This window comes from Falco cherrug, chromosome 7, assembly GCF_023634085.1.
Source record: "Falco cherrug isolate bFalChe1 chromosome 7, bFalChe1.pri, whole genome shotgun sequence".
NCBI lineage: Eukaryota > Metazoa > Chordata > Aves > Falconiformes > Falconidae > Falco > Falco cherrug.
The window spans coordinates 39,888,033-39,903,760 of NC_073703.1; positions in this window are offsets into that span (position 1 = coordinate 39,888,033).

Genomic DNA, 15,728 nt, shown 5'->3' on the forward strand with positions numbered 1-15,728 from the left:
CTCTTCCATTACAAAGTTCCAGCCTTAGGAGAAATGTTGTTCTATAAAGATCTACTTTCAGCTGTCCAACACATATTTAAACATGGAACCAAAATTTCATTAATGCATAATGACATTCATAATATGTCGAACTTCCTTTACTTTTTAGTTAAAACGAGATGGCCATATCCATATGTAACTTGACACTTCAAACACCTACTCAGCACCTCTGACCACCAGTTTCTATGAGGATTCTCATGGGAGCTGCATGACCAACAAACAATCTGTATTTAACAACCGTAATAATACAGCTCAAGTTACACAGAATTGTTCCTTTTCCTAAACAGCTCTTTAAAAGAAGATGCTGATCAAAAGCACTATGTTTAAATATTACAGTTTATATGGCTGATACAAGCTTAATGATAACTAGGCAAGTCTTAGCAGAACAGCAGGTATCATCTTTTGACTAAGGTGTTCATTTGTATCTGTCTGCACTGCAAATGTATGTAGTCATTACTGTTCCACCTTGGCTTGGTCTCTCTCACTACAAAATCCACCAGCCAAATTAAAAAAAGAAGTAAGCTGTCTATGTAATAAGTGAAAAGAAAGTCTCAATTGTGATACTGGTCATTGGTTTCAGAGGCATCCATAGCTGGGCATATCTCTACTGCAACTGTAACACCAGTTGTTCTGCATTATCCAGGCACAAATGAAGATCTAACTCCTAATTCTTACTTTCGTGTTCATGCAGATGATAGTCCAAGGTAACAATTTAAATGTGGTTGTTATAAACTGCACTGTATATGAATAAAAGAACTCGGCCATATTTAGAGACCTGCACATTTATACTAGATTTTTACCTTGCAGATAAAAACTTTGCAAAATGGAATCTATATAATCCCAGAGAAAAATCCTTCCTACATTTATCCACAGTAACAAAGAAGTCACCAAAGCTCTTAAAAATGTTGAAGTTTTAATATTTGTCCTAACTTAATTTTGTCGAAGGCCTACACATTTAAAGTTCAGGTACCTCCATGAATTCAGTTTCTCCTAAAATTTGACCCATATTTGTTTAGCTCCTCCCTTCATACTAGGCCAAAAGTGGGGCTATGCAGCTGCAAACTGCTAGCAAAGATCCAGGTAGGTGATCTGTGGTGCATCTATACTGACCTGCAATGGCGCACGTTCTTTCCAAATATATCAAACTTAAATTGATTCTCATTCCTCAAACAGCACGGTCCCAGAAAAGCTAGTCTGACCTTCGAGAAGAAATGTTAAGCAGTTCCTGGTTAGGAAGACTCCCTTTGATTTTGATCAACAGCCTCAACTAAGCACTCTTAGTGCATCTAAGCAGGGCAGTTTACAAACAAAGCCAAAAATATTTGTGTGAGACGCAGTTTGGCTGTAGAACATGATCTGAGAATGGGTTTTGCTAGAGCTCTGAGAATAATCACAATTTTAGCACAATGTATTTTGCTCTTGCCTTTAACTACCTGTTCCCTGCCTCTCTCCGTGCTTTCTTTTCTTTCTCTGAAGAAATTTCCTAAGAGGGAAATACCTCCCTCAGGGTGGCCTTTGTCATACATACCTCAGAACATGAGTATAGCTACATATGCATATAGAGAGCTGCTGGCCTTAAAAAAAACAAAGACAAACAACCTAAAAACATAGAGTATGTCAGCAAAGCTACCCTTCCGTTTCACCTTTTCTAATTTTGGGGTTTTAATTCTGCTAAAGCAGTACACAAAAAACTCTGCTGAGCCAGCACGGAGATTGAGGAAATCAGAGCCCAGAAGGAATCTGGATAACTTGAAGTATATTGCTTCTGTAGCATAGTCTAACCTAGATCACCTTCAGGGCACCACTTTAGCAGCTTGAGGCTCTACTATAATCTGCTAAACTGTCATCGCACTGCATACTCCAACATTTCCCTCGCTGGGCTCTTTCTGTCCTTGTTTACCATCTGGCTTGCAAAGATGTCCTCAGAAGTCCTCATTCTATAATGACTCCTGTGGAAAGACCTTCTTCCCAAAGAAATGGCAATTTTAGGAGCTCATAAGGTCATTCTAGATCTTTTAACAGCAGAGCAACCTCAGAATTTCACCTTGAATGCTTTGTCCCCCTATGCTGTACAGCGGGGTGATTTAGTGTCAGCTCTCAGAATTTGGTGATGTTTTTGTATGACCCACAGCGGCTGGAATCAAATTATTCACTATTGCACCTCAGCTTATTTTAAAACAGAACCAAGTCCTAGCTCTCAAAATCACTAAAGTTTAGAAATGTGAACTCTGCCTTTTCCAAAAAACAGAAGGCAAATAAAAAGACTTCCAAATGCATTGATTTTTCATATTTTTTTTAAGTCTCATGAATTTTGAGTCAAACTCACAATTTTTGCCAATGCTTGGACTTGGCAATACTATCTAGACTAGCAATTTTACAGTTATGGCTGCATCACAGTGCAGCTGAGATAAAGAGAGATTAGCACTCCCGCAGATTTGCCAATGTAACCGCACGTGTAGCTACCCTCCAGTTCCTCTCCTGTCAAAATGATAGGGAGCAGGGGTTTTCAAACACAGCTGATTTTGAGCAATGTAGGTTAGGGAGGATTACGCAAAAAAAAAAAATTGTGCAAGGGACTGAAGTAGTGGTAACTTCTGTTGCAGGAACTATAGCAAACAGATGGAGGAAAGGCAGAGGTGGTAATTTCTTCAGCCAGTTCAGCTATGTTCAGAACAAGATGCTGAAGACCACCAACTTCATTTAAGGCAAGGAACATTGGGAGAATAAAAAGAATCATTTGAATATCAGGTATATATGTCTATAACATAGATAACCTCTTACATAAGATATTTTGTCATAACTTGAGACATGAATTTTAAAATTTTATGTAGTTATTTTTACTTTTAATTATTAATGTTATATTAAAACATCAGAAACTACTGTTGCAGTTACTGAGTAACATCTTTAAAAGTATTTTTATGCTTTCAGCCATCACAAACAATGCAAAGTTTGTTCTAGAAGGTATGCCCACTCAATTTTTTTTTTTCCAGGCTCTAAGCATAGTTAATATTAATTCAACATTAAAGATAGATTTCACAGTGGGATTCTCTGTTGTGACTTAAAAGGAATTTGTAAGCCTGTATGTGAGCAAAACTGATCTTATAAATGTAAAACAGAAGCAAAAATTTTCACCCAAATTTTCAAACTATTGTCCTTCAGCACAGATCCACACATCACCTGGCAGCAAGAATGAACATAGCCAAGAGTCATCCATAATTCTGATTATTTTTTTTTAATATACCTGGCTTCTTCAACATCCTTACTATTGTGTGACTAACAAGCCCAGCTTTGATTTCAAGCACACAGCTAATGGTCCAGAAAAGCTTTTCTGTCATTTATGGAATTTTGCACAAGCATAACCATGGTCAGAATCCCAGTTTTCTATTGTAGAGATAAACGTCCTTTTGGAGCTCAAAGAAAAGGAGATGGGGAGGAAAATAAAACCAGAAAATAGTAATTTCATATTAAAAATTCATAAAAAAGTACTGCTGTGAAAGACTATAATTGTATATGTAGACAGAGTAAATTGATTTACTGTATTAGCTTCCTTACTACTGAAAGATGTTTTCCACTGTGGAATTTTATACAGAGCAGAAGCATGCTGGCCTGCAGCTGTTTGCCCAGCCCTCTGGAAAACGTTTCCCATGGAATTTGCCACCTTGAACTATTTTATTCCAAAAAATCCAAGGATTTTTTCTATCAGGGCTTTCAAAACATTTTTTGCCAGAAGTCTTAATGTGTGTCATTAAAGCTGCCAAGCTGTACATAGCATAAAGAGACTCTTGCTGGAGTTTATAGAATCTGACGTAAGAATGTTAAAGGTAACAGAGGATATATATGGGGAGTGACAGCTGATTATTTATTTTTACATATTTTTCAAAGTATCAATAAATCCATCTGAAACTTCATGGGCTTGAGATGTTGTAAGAGCAGCAAACCACAAATTGTAGTTTAGTTCATTTGTCTTCTATACAGTTTCCTCCCAGCCTCCAAAGAAATTTAAACAGAATATATGCTCAAAATGAACCTTTAATAATCAAACAAATTTCAGCTTTCTGGAAGGCCTAGAAAGTTGTTATCAAAGGAAAATTATAAAGTGATATTCACTTCACCGAACACATAGAACTATTTAAACCTCATTTCTAAAGTATCCTGCTCAACTATTAAGCTAAAGAATAACATGTTTGATCCACCACAGAACTTATGTGCCTTCAGTTTGCTGCTGAGGATGTGAATTCTGCCTCAATCCAGAGCCTGTGACATGCATAAAGTGCCAAGTTCAGAGACCACCTATAACCACCATTAGAGGTGAGGCTGATGATTTAAGGTAAGACACCACACAAAGCTAGTTATAAAATCTTGCCAAATTTTAGTAATTTGGGTTAAAACATTCTTTATATGCCATCTGTCTCACATGGTGAATTATTCAGGGCAGGGGCTTTCATTGGTCACTGCTGCATCTATGGTACCACTTTGGAAATTCTTCTATATTTGGTCAGTTACTAAGCCTTTAATAAACTAGATTTTGATCATGCTCAACAAGGACATCTTCAGAGTTCATCAGCTTCCTAAATATTTTGATCACAAAACCTCTAGAGACCATTTCAGCCTTGGGGTCAAGCTTGTCTTTACAAACGACTGCAAGAAAAAGTTATGAGCACAAACGATACTGATGGAGACTTGCATCTACCCATTTTTTGCTTTAGCCAAATCCCTGGAATCCAGGCCAATTACCTCTGAGGACTGTCTCAAAATGTCTCCAAGGTCAGGACCACTAGTGCAGAGGAAGAGAAAAGGCTGCTGCTAAGATCAGCCCTCCCCTACACTGCTCTCCCCTCCAGAAGCAGCCAGCATGACTATCCCAAGTTCTCCACCCAGTTCTACCCCTTACTGTTACTCATCCTGACAAAAGAAAAAAAACAGCTGGGACTACAGTCCCTTATCCATTTAATGTTGCCTACAGAACTGAAAAGATTTAAAGTGGCTCTGAACGCAAGGCTGACTCCAGGTCTCTCCCTCCTGTGCTTTCAATTGACTTTATGCCTTGCAGCCTGCAGGACAATTCAAATACTGTTGATTCAAACACAGATTGAACAAATGCTAAACCTATTGGAAGAGCAAGAGAGACTCTATGAAGTAATCCAGCACTAGATAAAAATTGAGACAGGAGGCTGCTAAGGGGGGAGAAGAACACAAGGAACGAGTTCAAAGTAAATATGGCCTGGGGTCTTTCCCTGAGACATTTTGAAGCCATTCCTCACCTCCCAGTAATAACTTGTGCTTAGAATGCCAAGGGAAACTAGGAGGTAGATTTCTCTACAAGGATGTTCTGGAAATCCCAGGATGCAGCTGACTCTACCTTAGCCAAGTCCTATGCTCTGTACAGGCAGGAACGGCTAGAGGATCTGGACACATACAAAGGGCTTAATTTCATAAAATAAAATTAAAAAAAAAACAACCCACTTCTGCTACTGTTTCCAATGCCATCAAACTGGTGCTTTAGGCATCTCATCCCAAATCTAAAATGTAAAATCTCCCTGCTCATCTGCTGCCTGAATTCACCAGAGACCTTTCCAATCACCTTAGCTTCCCTCAGTGCATTGGGTTCTCAGTTTTCAAGTGCCAAAATTACTACATTTGCATGGCTCAGCGCCCATCTTTAACTGGGATCCACAAGTAAGGTATACCCTGCAGAAATCTTCTAATAGGATTGACCTAGCATGTTAGCTGGGCAATGTAAGGATATACCTTGTGATAATCTATTACCCCCTATTTAAGAAGAGAATATAATCTCCAGGGTCTCCATATATTGTAGTATAGCTCACCTCAGAGTACAAAATTCCTCGAAAAAATAAATATATAGAAAAGAAAACCTGTGTTAATTAGTGACATGCTGGAAGGAAAAAGATTTCCTGTTCCTTATTAAAAAGTTGCTATATGTTATATTCCCTTAGAGCCTGGCATTTAAATATAGTTGTTTTCTTTGTTTCCAATAACATCTCAGCCACAATTACTTAATAAATTATAAATCACGATGTAGATTTTATGTAAATGCATTTTTGTGTTCAAGCACAGGATTAATGTTTGTGTATGCAAATGAATAAAGGATATGTTCAAGGAGGTCGTGGTTCAAATCACTGCAAACTTTAAAATGCTTTACAGTGTTAATGGTTGAATATGACACTGTTCTCTTTCTTTTTTTTTTCCCCCTAACAATCAATAACTTGTTTTAAATGCACCTGTTGCTAATACCTAATTTCTGTTTAGTGCAGCTTCATGGAAAATACGGTCATGTGTCAGTGTATAGTTCCTGCTTGATGTTGCATATAATTCTTACAATATTCTGAATGGCATGTGCTAATTATTTAGCACAATAGCTCATCTTATGGAGCTGTAAGGCTGTAAAAGAAGGGTGGTAATTACTTAGGATGGGAATGTCTTTTTTTGTAAAAACCAAAGAGTGGGAGGAAATTTGAAAAAAAAAAATGAAATCAGAGAAAAGATTGAGTAACAGTCTAGGAGCATTGGAAGGGTTAATATTTTGAAGTTTTTTGTTATCTGTAAGACTAGATCTGAAGCTAACAATGCAGATAGTAACTGCTACACATTTCTATGGGCTGTACTAAGTGGCCAGCTTCTGTTCTTCTACCACTTCCCACATGGCTGACAGAGCATAAATTCTTAACCTACGTCTCTCTTCAAACTTGATTATAAGAGCTCACCTACACACTTTATGCAGAGGAGGTAGGTCTCTGACAGTTGTTTAAAGCAGTTTCAAAAATCCATACACAGGGAAAGCAGCTTAAACTTACACAGAAGTGAAGAAACCACAAAATGAAAGCAACTAAGAAAACAGGTTCAGAGAATATATATCCTTCTATACTTCTGCTAGGCCTAGATTAAAAAAAACAAACCACAAACTGTATGTGGAATAAATGGAAATAATTAAAAGGATCAAGTTTTATATTTTAGAAAATGATCTCTTGAGGTCCTGAGTGTCACAACTGCTTCAGGCTAACACAGAGAAGGAAATACTCAAAACCTCATTCAGACAAAGATGGGATCATGACTTGGAGGACAATCTGGAGATTGAGACAAATGGGATGGAATATGTACAATTTATAGGCCCAATCCTGCCCATGACTATTGGTTCTACAGGTTTTAGTCACAAGATCTTGTCAGAAAGGTCACAGAGGGAGGTTAGACATGTGAGCAGAATCAAGATAAACTATGAAAAATATACATGAAATACAAAAATAGAGATAAAAAACAAGAACAGCGCAAAGAACACATAGAACACATAGAAAGGAAAGATTCACAGATTATACTCTGAAAACTCATCAATTGTGTGGAAAGAATAATCAATAAAATCATATGAATACCCATTTGAATCTAGATATAAACACTCTCCAGACATCTTCTCACAGTGATCACGCAATCAAATTAGCAGAAGTGTTCAGGTACAGTGAATCTTCAGCTTACATGTTCTACAATTCACTGAGATACAATTTAAAAACCACACTTTCCAAAATCCTTGCAGCAGAAAGCAGATTAAAAGGCTTCCACTTATCCAGCTGAAGTACAAACAAGGCCATGAAAATCATATCACCAGTCACAACTAAGCTATATATTTTACATTTCTCTGTATTAGGGATTAGTTGCAAGTTTCAGGTTAAAAGAAAAAGGTGGGGAGGACTGCTCAGGAAAAGCTGCTTTCATGAACTTCTAAGAATGTCATATATGTTGAGAAAATTGCAATTTGCTTGTGAATATTTGTATAAAAGAACTGGTGAAGTCCACTGCATAGATTATACTCCAGGTTGTAATCACAGATCTTAGATGACATTTTAAATACAGATACAGCCCACAGAGAGGCCAGAAAGTCAGTACTTAAATTGAAAAAGGATAAACTAATATTACCTTAAACTGCTCTAGATCATCTTTGAGGCAAGACTCCATACAGAAAGATCCAGTTTAAGCTGAAATTTTACAGGACATTTGTGAATAGTTAATACAGACTTCACAACTAACTCTATGCTGAGCATTTATCTACAGTGGGCTTCCTGCTTCCACTGATGATGTGAACATTAAATTGCCACTGACTTCTAACAGAACCAAATCAAATACTATAATTATACACTTTGTGCTATCTGTACTGTACTGTATTATTATCTATAATTGATTATTCAACTCAGTAGCTATTGTTCTTTAAAATGCTTTTGACAGATTGCAGAAAAAGTGCTATATAAAACAAAGTTGATGAGCATAGATATTTCGGACATTCTACCGCATGTAATGATGAAGCTGGTGCAAAGCAGACTAGTTCCATTTACACAAAGTCACGTCCAAATTTTTTGAGTCTGTGTTCCACACTGATAGCCTTCAGCTGAGAAACAGTCCTCACTACTCTGGACACTGTGTGAGTGTCGTAAGACAAAAAACCCTGCTGCTGAAAACTTTTCTACATAGACAAGCAAAACACTTAGCATGGGGGAAGAAAGGCAGAAAAAGTGTAGAGCAGTGAGTTACTTGCCAAAGAGCTCAGCATCTTAAAAATAAAAGCCACAGTCACAGAGCCTGCAGTGAGCCCTTGTGGCCAAGACCAATGGGATCCTGGGGAGCATTAGGAGGAGTGTGGGCAGCAGGTTGAGGGAGGTGATCCTGCCCCTCTGCTCTGCCCTGGTGAGGCCACACCTGGAGTGCTGAGTCCAGTGCTGGGCTCCCCAGTTCCAGAGAGACGGGGAACTGCTGGAGAGGGTCCAGCGGAGGCTACGCAGATGATGAGGGGACTGGAACATCTCCCTTGTGAGGAAAGGCTGAGAGAGCTGGGACTGTTTAGCCTGGAGAAGACAAGACTGAGAGGGGAACTTACCAATGTCTACAAATATCTTAAGTGTGAGTGTCAAGAGGATGAGGCCAGGCTCTTTCCAGTGGTGCCCAATGATGAGGCAACAGGCACAAACTGAAGCACAAGCAGTTCCTTCTGAATTCAAGGAATAACTTCTTTACCCTGAGGGTGCCAGACCACCGGAACAGGCTGCCTGGAGTGGTTGTAGAGCCTCCTTCTCTGGGGACGTTCAAAACCCATCCAGACTATGCAACCTGCTCTAGGTGAACCTGCTTTAGCAGGGGGGTTGGACTAGATGATCTCCAGAGGTCCCTTCCAACTCTGATCATTCGGTGAGTGTGAACCCATAGTCACAGACGGGGAAAGTCTGGCTGTTCTTGTCTCCCTGCTCCTGCCTCCTCTCTTGGGGTAACCCATTTGCGGTCATGCAGCTGTGTAGTGGACTGGACCAAATAGCAGATCTGTCTGAAAACTAATGATTTGTTTTACTGTGCTAGTTTTCAATTCTTGTCCTCAGCCATTAAAATAAACAAATAGAATATTTTCAGGTTCTCTTTAATAAATAAATAAATAGATAATTTAAATATCTAGTGGTGAAGCACTGATTATATTCTCAAAACAGGAAAACACTGTGGCCTATCCCCTTAGATTCCCATATATCAACCTGTTTTGCTAAGCACAGAAAACTGTTTTTATATTTCCCTGTTTTACATGCCAGTAAAAAAAAATAAGGGTTGGGTATTTAAGCCATCTAAAACTAGTAGGCTTAGTTCCAAGTAGCCTCAGTATTTACAAGAATGCCAAAGTAATGTCTACATTATTTTCAGATTAAGAAGAGAACCCTGAGAAAAAAAATTATTGTTGGAATGTAACAAGTTTCCTAATCACAAAAATATTTATTTTTGTGTCTTCAGAACACATACTATTACTTTCCATAATTAACAAATGAGATTAAATGTTAACCAGTTTAAATCTGTCAAAATATTTTAATAAGGGAAGCAGATGTTCTGTTTTGTTAAGTATCACTATTTACTTTATGAGGTAATAATAACCTTACCTTTCCTCTGCAATAGTTAATAGTAAATGGTTAGAGCTTGCCAAAGAGCAAATAAATCATTACACTAAATACAGGTTGTCAGGCTAGTTTAGTACCTTGTACACTCCATTTTGCTTAGATAAATGTGTTAGAATGGGATTTACTGTCTGTGCTATTTTCTAGAAAGATTCTGGCTTTCCTATTGCATGTAGTTTCATATCAGATGCTAAGAAAGGTATTATATCAACATGTAGATTTTATACTGACAGACTTACTCGTTTGGGTTGACTTCATAAATGTATAATTGCGAGACAAGCTGCAGACCTCCCAAGAATGTCATTACAGAGCACTTCTGTAGAAAGACCATAGCTTTGGTAAATAAATACACCAGTGCAAAATGCAAGCAAGTTGAATAGTATAAAATCAAGGCTCTGAAACATTCCTTGAGTTCACTTTTATTTTACCATATTAAAACTTTTCATCTTCACTCTTCATCAAATTTGCAATTATTCAGCTCCAATAAAATATGCAGACAGGTTTTTAAATTATTGCTGAACACAGTAAGTGTACATTAGATATTGTGCTTTTCTGAATAGCCAAGAGATTTTCATGGCTAATCATAAATGGATCTACCCAACACAAGACTCTCACTCTTGAGAAGGCTCCGCTTATTACACAATTCAAGTCCCATTAAAATCCACTTGTCAGCTAGATCTTATATGTTCTTACGGTTATAGAGGTAGTGGCTGCTTTTATGCACAAATAGACATACTTAAAATTTTGTACAAGAGTATTTGCACAAAATTATATTTACTCAAGATTCACTACTTCATTTTCCCCCCACTTTAAAAGCCCTGCCATCCAAGCACAGAAAAGCAATAATTTGGAAAATTATGCAAGGCTAACAGCTAATAATGGTTGAAGGAAAGAGATCACAAGTTCCATTGGCTGACATTTGTATAAACTATTTGCAGAACACTTGAGAAAAGCAACTCTGGTCATGGAAAGAAGGATGAGGTTGTGAGCGATCTGTGAAGAAGGAAAAGGTCCAATAAATTGGCTCACTTATTCACGCTGAATAATTCAAACAGCTTGACTCAACACTAGACATACTCTTTACTCCTTTTAACGGATTAAAATATTCATGGTTTCTTCTGTCAAATGCCATTATCGCTCTGTAATATCAGGAGCAATGGTTGTCTTCCCAAGGGCTGTAGGAGACTTGGATGTGGGTCATCAACTCCAGTTGTGGAAGCTGCCTGGCAAACACAGATTCTGCCAATGATCTCAGACTGGTATCTGTGTATTCCACGTCACACTAGTCCTAGCAAAGGCAAGTTGAAATGCTATCCCTGTCTTTATGGCTTATATTCTAGTGCCAGATAAGAAGTTTTGTGCTACCTTAGACCACTGTTCAGTGAAAGCTCAGAAAGAAGGATATCTCTGCTTTATCACAGTTATGGCAAGGTCATCTTAGACAATACCCTTACCTCAATGAAAGAAGAAATTCTATTCACCAGCTCAAGAATGAACCTTCTTTTGCCCCTCTCCACAGTCAGACACAAAGCAAAATGGAAGCAAGTGAAGACAAGGAAAAGTGGTGCTGAGTCTTAAGTATTCATGTCAGAGAAACCCACTACAACAGGTTATACAGAAGCCACCAACTTCCTTAAAGTAGCCATTAGCATCTCTCCTCAAAATAAAAATGTAGGGAACAATGAGCTGCTATTCAGCACATTCCCAGACATCAGCTCCCAAAAATACCTAGAAGGCAACTTTGCTTTAATTATGTCAGCATTCCAGTCTACCTCAATTCATGTTTTGCAAGATGGACACACTTTAGAAATTCTTTAAGAATCCTCTGTGTAATCAGTAAATTCTTCTTTAAGACAATCCAACCTGTTCACTTTTTCAGTAATTTTTTTTTTCTTCCACTTTCTTTTAAAGACATCTTAATTAGTCTAATCCTGACTGGTCTCTTTCCAATGTTCCTGTTGGCACAGTAGGATTTCAATTAACATTCTGCTTCAGCGCTGCAAATGCCCTTGCTCAGATTTGGGCTTTTTTTTTTTTTTTTTTTTTTTTTTTTTGTGGTTTTATTTTTTTAATGTGCTATTTTGGATGCCATCTCTCATCTTTTTTCTTTCTCAAAAATTGTTCAGCTTCTAAAAGGTTTTGGAAGCAGAGGTTGTTCTGCCAATTTGTGCTTTCTGAGCTTATCAAGAGATAGCACATCATTTTTTGGTGGTGGGTTTTTTTTCTCCTCTCTCTACTTAAGGGTTATATTCCCTGTCTGCTCTGACCACATCACTCATGCCCCTTTCAATCCCTCCTGGTTTCACAACAGCAAGTTCATGCTTCTTGTCCTCAGCTTCAAGGCTCTTCAAAACTCCACCCTTCTTTATTTGTCTGTTCTTGTCTTTAATTGCATTTCTCTCCCTCTCTCCCCACCCCCACCCCACCCACCCCCAATCCACCAACAATAACAATCTTCTCTGCTGTTTGTCAGCTTCTCTCACACACAGCTCCACCCTGCCCCTCACACATGGAGTGCCCTCCCTGAACTGAGCTGTCAGGCGATTGTCCTCGCTTCTTTGAAATCTATCCTTAAAAATCCACCTCTGCTGCAACGTCTAAAAGAAATCAGCTAATTAATGACGGTTATGTTGAGGGGCAGATGGGATAGCTGACATTTACTTTACAATAATTACAAAAACAAACAAAAAAAACCCCCAAAACACAACCAAAAAACCCCTTTTGTGTATCTTAATCTATGCTAGGCTGCTCTTCTAAAGGGACAGCAATATGGATGGGGCAGTGACCAGATCCTGCAGACTGCACATCATCCCTGACTGATTTTACATCATGGGAAACCCTCTCTTCTTACTCTTCACCTGCTTCGCATGTTTAAACTATAAACTCTGCAGGCTAGCATCTGTGAATGTCTACTCTACATACCATGTAGTAACTGATAACCTTTAAGTGAAATAAGAGACGATAGTCACAGCAGAACAGAGCTAATTTACTTGGAAAGTATTCTGTATTATGCAATACTAGTCCACAGTAATTAACACAATGACAAAATTATCTGAATTAAATTATCTTGGAAGTGCATAGCATAAACAAAAATAACAATACTGAGCTAAGTACCTTGCTACTACTGCAATCTTAAGTAATAAAAATATAATGTGACTGGACTTACACTTAACCTGCAAAATGCCAACTGTTCAAACATGGGCTTGACTTCAAAGATACTGCTACACAAAACTATCCACTATGTCCACTGTATTTCTAGTTGCTCACAGGCAAACAAAATCCTACTGTGGATATCAATCTGTAAATTTCAGTTCCAATCCAGAAATTCTGCTACTTTGATACAACTGGAAACCTTGTCTGTTAGGCTAGAAAGCAGAGGGAGACACATCTGTTGCTCCTTTGCACTGCTCTTGGCTACAGAAATTGGCACACCTTAACCACATAAGCCCTATAAACCAATCAGACCTTTCTGTGCTTACTCATCTCTGGAAAACTAGTTTACCTTCTTGGTACATCAATTTTCAATCACTAAAAGGACTCTAACATATCTACTGGTTGACAAATTCATTGTGAAACTTAAATATTTAGAGAACGACAGAAGAAGAATATTGGTAAACCAGGATTACTGCCACAGAAAAACTGCTTCAGTCTGGAACAGTTAATCCATATAGTAATCTGCAGGAGGTGGATTAAAGTTTTCAGCTTTTTAGATGTCCTAAGTAGAAAGTGACTAATAAGAAAAAGTTCATTTCCACTTGTCTCACAGTGGCTGAACAGTTCTTAGTCTTTGTGACCTCATTCCTCTGCTTCCAAAACCCACTAGAAAACTCAAAAATAAATAATAAATTAAAAACACCCCAACACAATCCCAAAATACTACTGCAACTTTCCTACTGCATTAAATCCAAGTATGTTTCCCACTCTACAGTCTTATCTGAAGGCAATCCAGATCACTCTCCCCATTGGCACTGAACGCTGCTATGAACTTAACAAGATTTTACAAGACATCAGGTATAACGTACAGAGACCTAACAGCATCATCACCTGAGGAATCCAAATGATCATCCTATCCCATTTCCACACAGTGTGACCCTATTATTACCATTCATTGATGATCACTTCACAGCTGCATCGGGAGTGTTCCAACCCAAGGTAGGCCTTGGATTGGAAACTTGAGAATGAACACGCATCCTGGATGTCACCTGCTATTTAACATCTTCTCATGGGTGTTTGTAGTGAGGACCTTGATGAAAGGCAGCACTGCAGGAGACACCCAACCAAGTCCGCCAGGGTGGATGAGGAAGCTAATTGAAAGAGAGTTTGCTCTTTATAAGGATCAAGTGAACATAATTTGAGCCAAACAGCTCAGGTTGTGCAATATGTTAAAGTCACAAATAATTTATCATTGTCCTGTAATACTACTGGGTCATTAATCCTACCTCTTAGGGAAATACCAATAACCCATTTCTTGAGCTTCATAAAATATGTGAATTGGGGTGTTTATCCACTTTACATTTTGAGTGTGCAAATCTATACAAGCTTTTTTTTCTTCTTTTATTTTTTTAATTACATTGATGGTTCTAGCAGGTAGGGGAGAAACTTGTACCTGGGGATGATAAGGAAAAGAAGTGTGTGGGATCTCTTGAGTATAATTCTTCAGTACATTAAATGAGATGAACAAAAGAGAAATTAAACATAATACTGTGCCATGGTACTGTGACATAAGTGTCAACTTAGAATTTCAAATATAATTATAAGAGTCTTCTAATAATTATATAGGTGGCAAACAAGGCTTTAGGGCCAACATATGTGGCAAAAAATTACTAATGGCATTCTACAGAAAATCAGCTAAGCCTGACCCCTTCTATGCATCATATTGTGGTAAGGTCAACTTAGTGGAAAGGTTAAGAGCAGTTAAACACTGACCCATCCCTCCCCAGTCCTTTCCATATTCATAAGAAATTATCATCCATATTCATGCAACAAGATAAGTACCTTCAATATACAGAGGTTAAAAAAAAAAAAAGAAAGATTTTACTTCTTTACAGTCTTATTCAGTGTCATGACTCTTAATTCCCAGAGCATGGATCAGGACATAAATTAGAGTATCTGTAAGGCTGGGCAGGATGGGTGATCAGAAAACATAGAGTAGCCTCTGGGTACACTTGAATATTGAAAATATACATTCTGTAATCCTGAAATTGTAAAAAGACACATGAAAACACAACTCTTGTATGTGGGTAGAGCACAGTGATTTCAGGATATATGATGCATGCAAGTGTCAGCTTTACAGAGATCCAGCTGCATGCCTGTAAACACATGGATATCTGGAATCTGAACTTCCAGCCCTTGCAGTTAAGTGGCACGACAGGCCCAAGGCTAATTTACGAAAGCTTAGGCTAGTATCCTCAAACAACATAATGAGCAAAAGGCACAGACATCCTATTGCCACTGCAAGACTGGGGCTACTGGTACTTTTTTTTTCCTTTTAAATCAGAGAATGTCTAATAAAATCGTTATGTACCTCTGATTTTGCTGTTTGCATTGCTTTTGGTGCACAGCACTGAATGCGATTGGAACTCAGGGCTCAGAAACACCTTGTCCCTTTGCTGAACTTACCCTCCATGCACGTCATTTTGCCTTTCCTGTGCAATAACTTTCCAAAGTTGAGTTCCCCTTCAATTTCTCCTTTCTTTCTCTGCCTTCACTTCTCTCTTAAAAAAAACAAACAACAGAACTTAATATTAACTTTATATTGAGTTGATATTC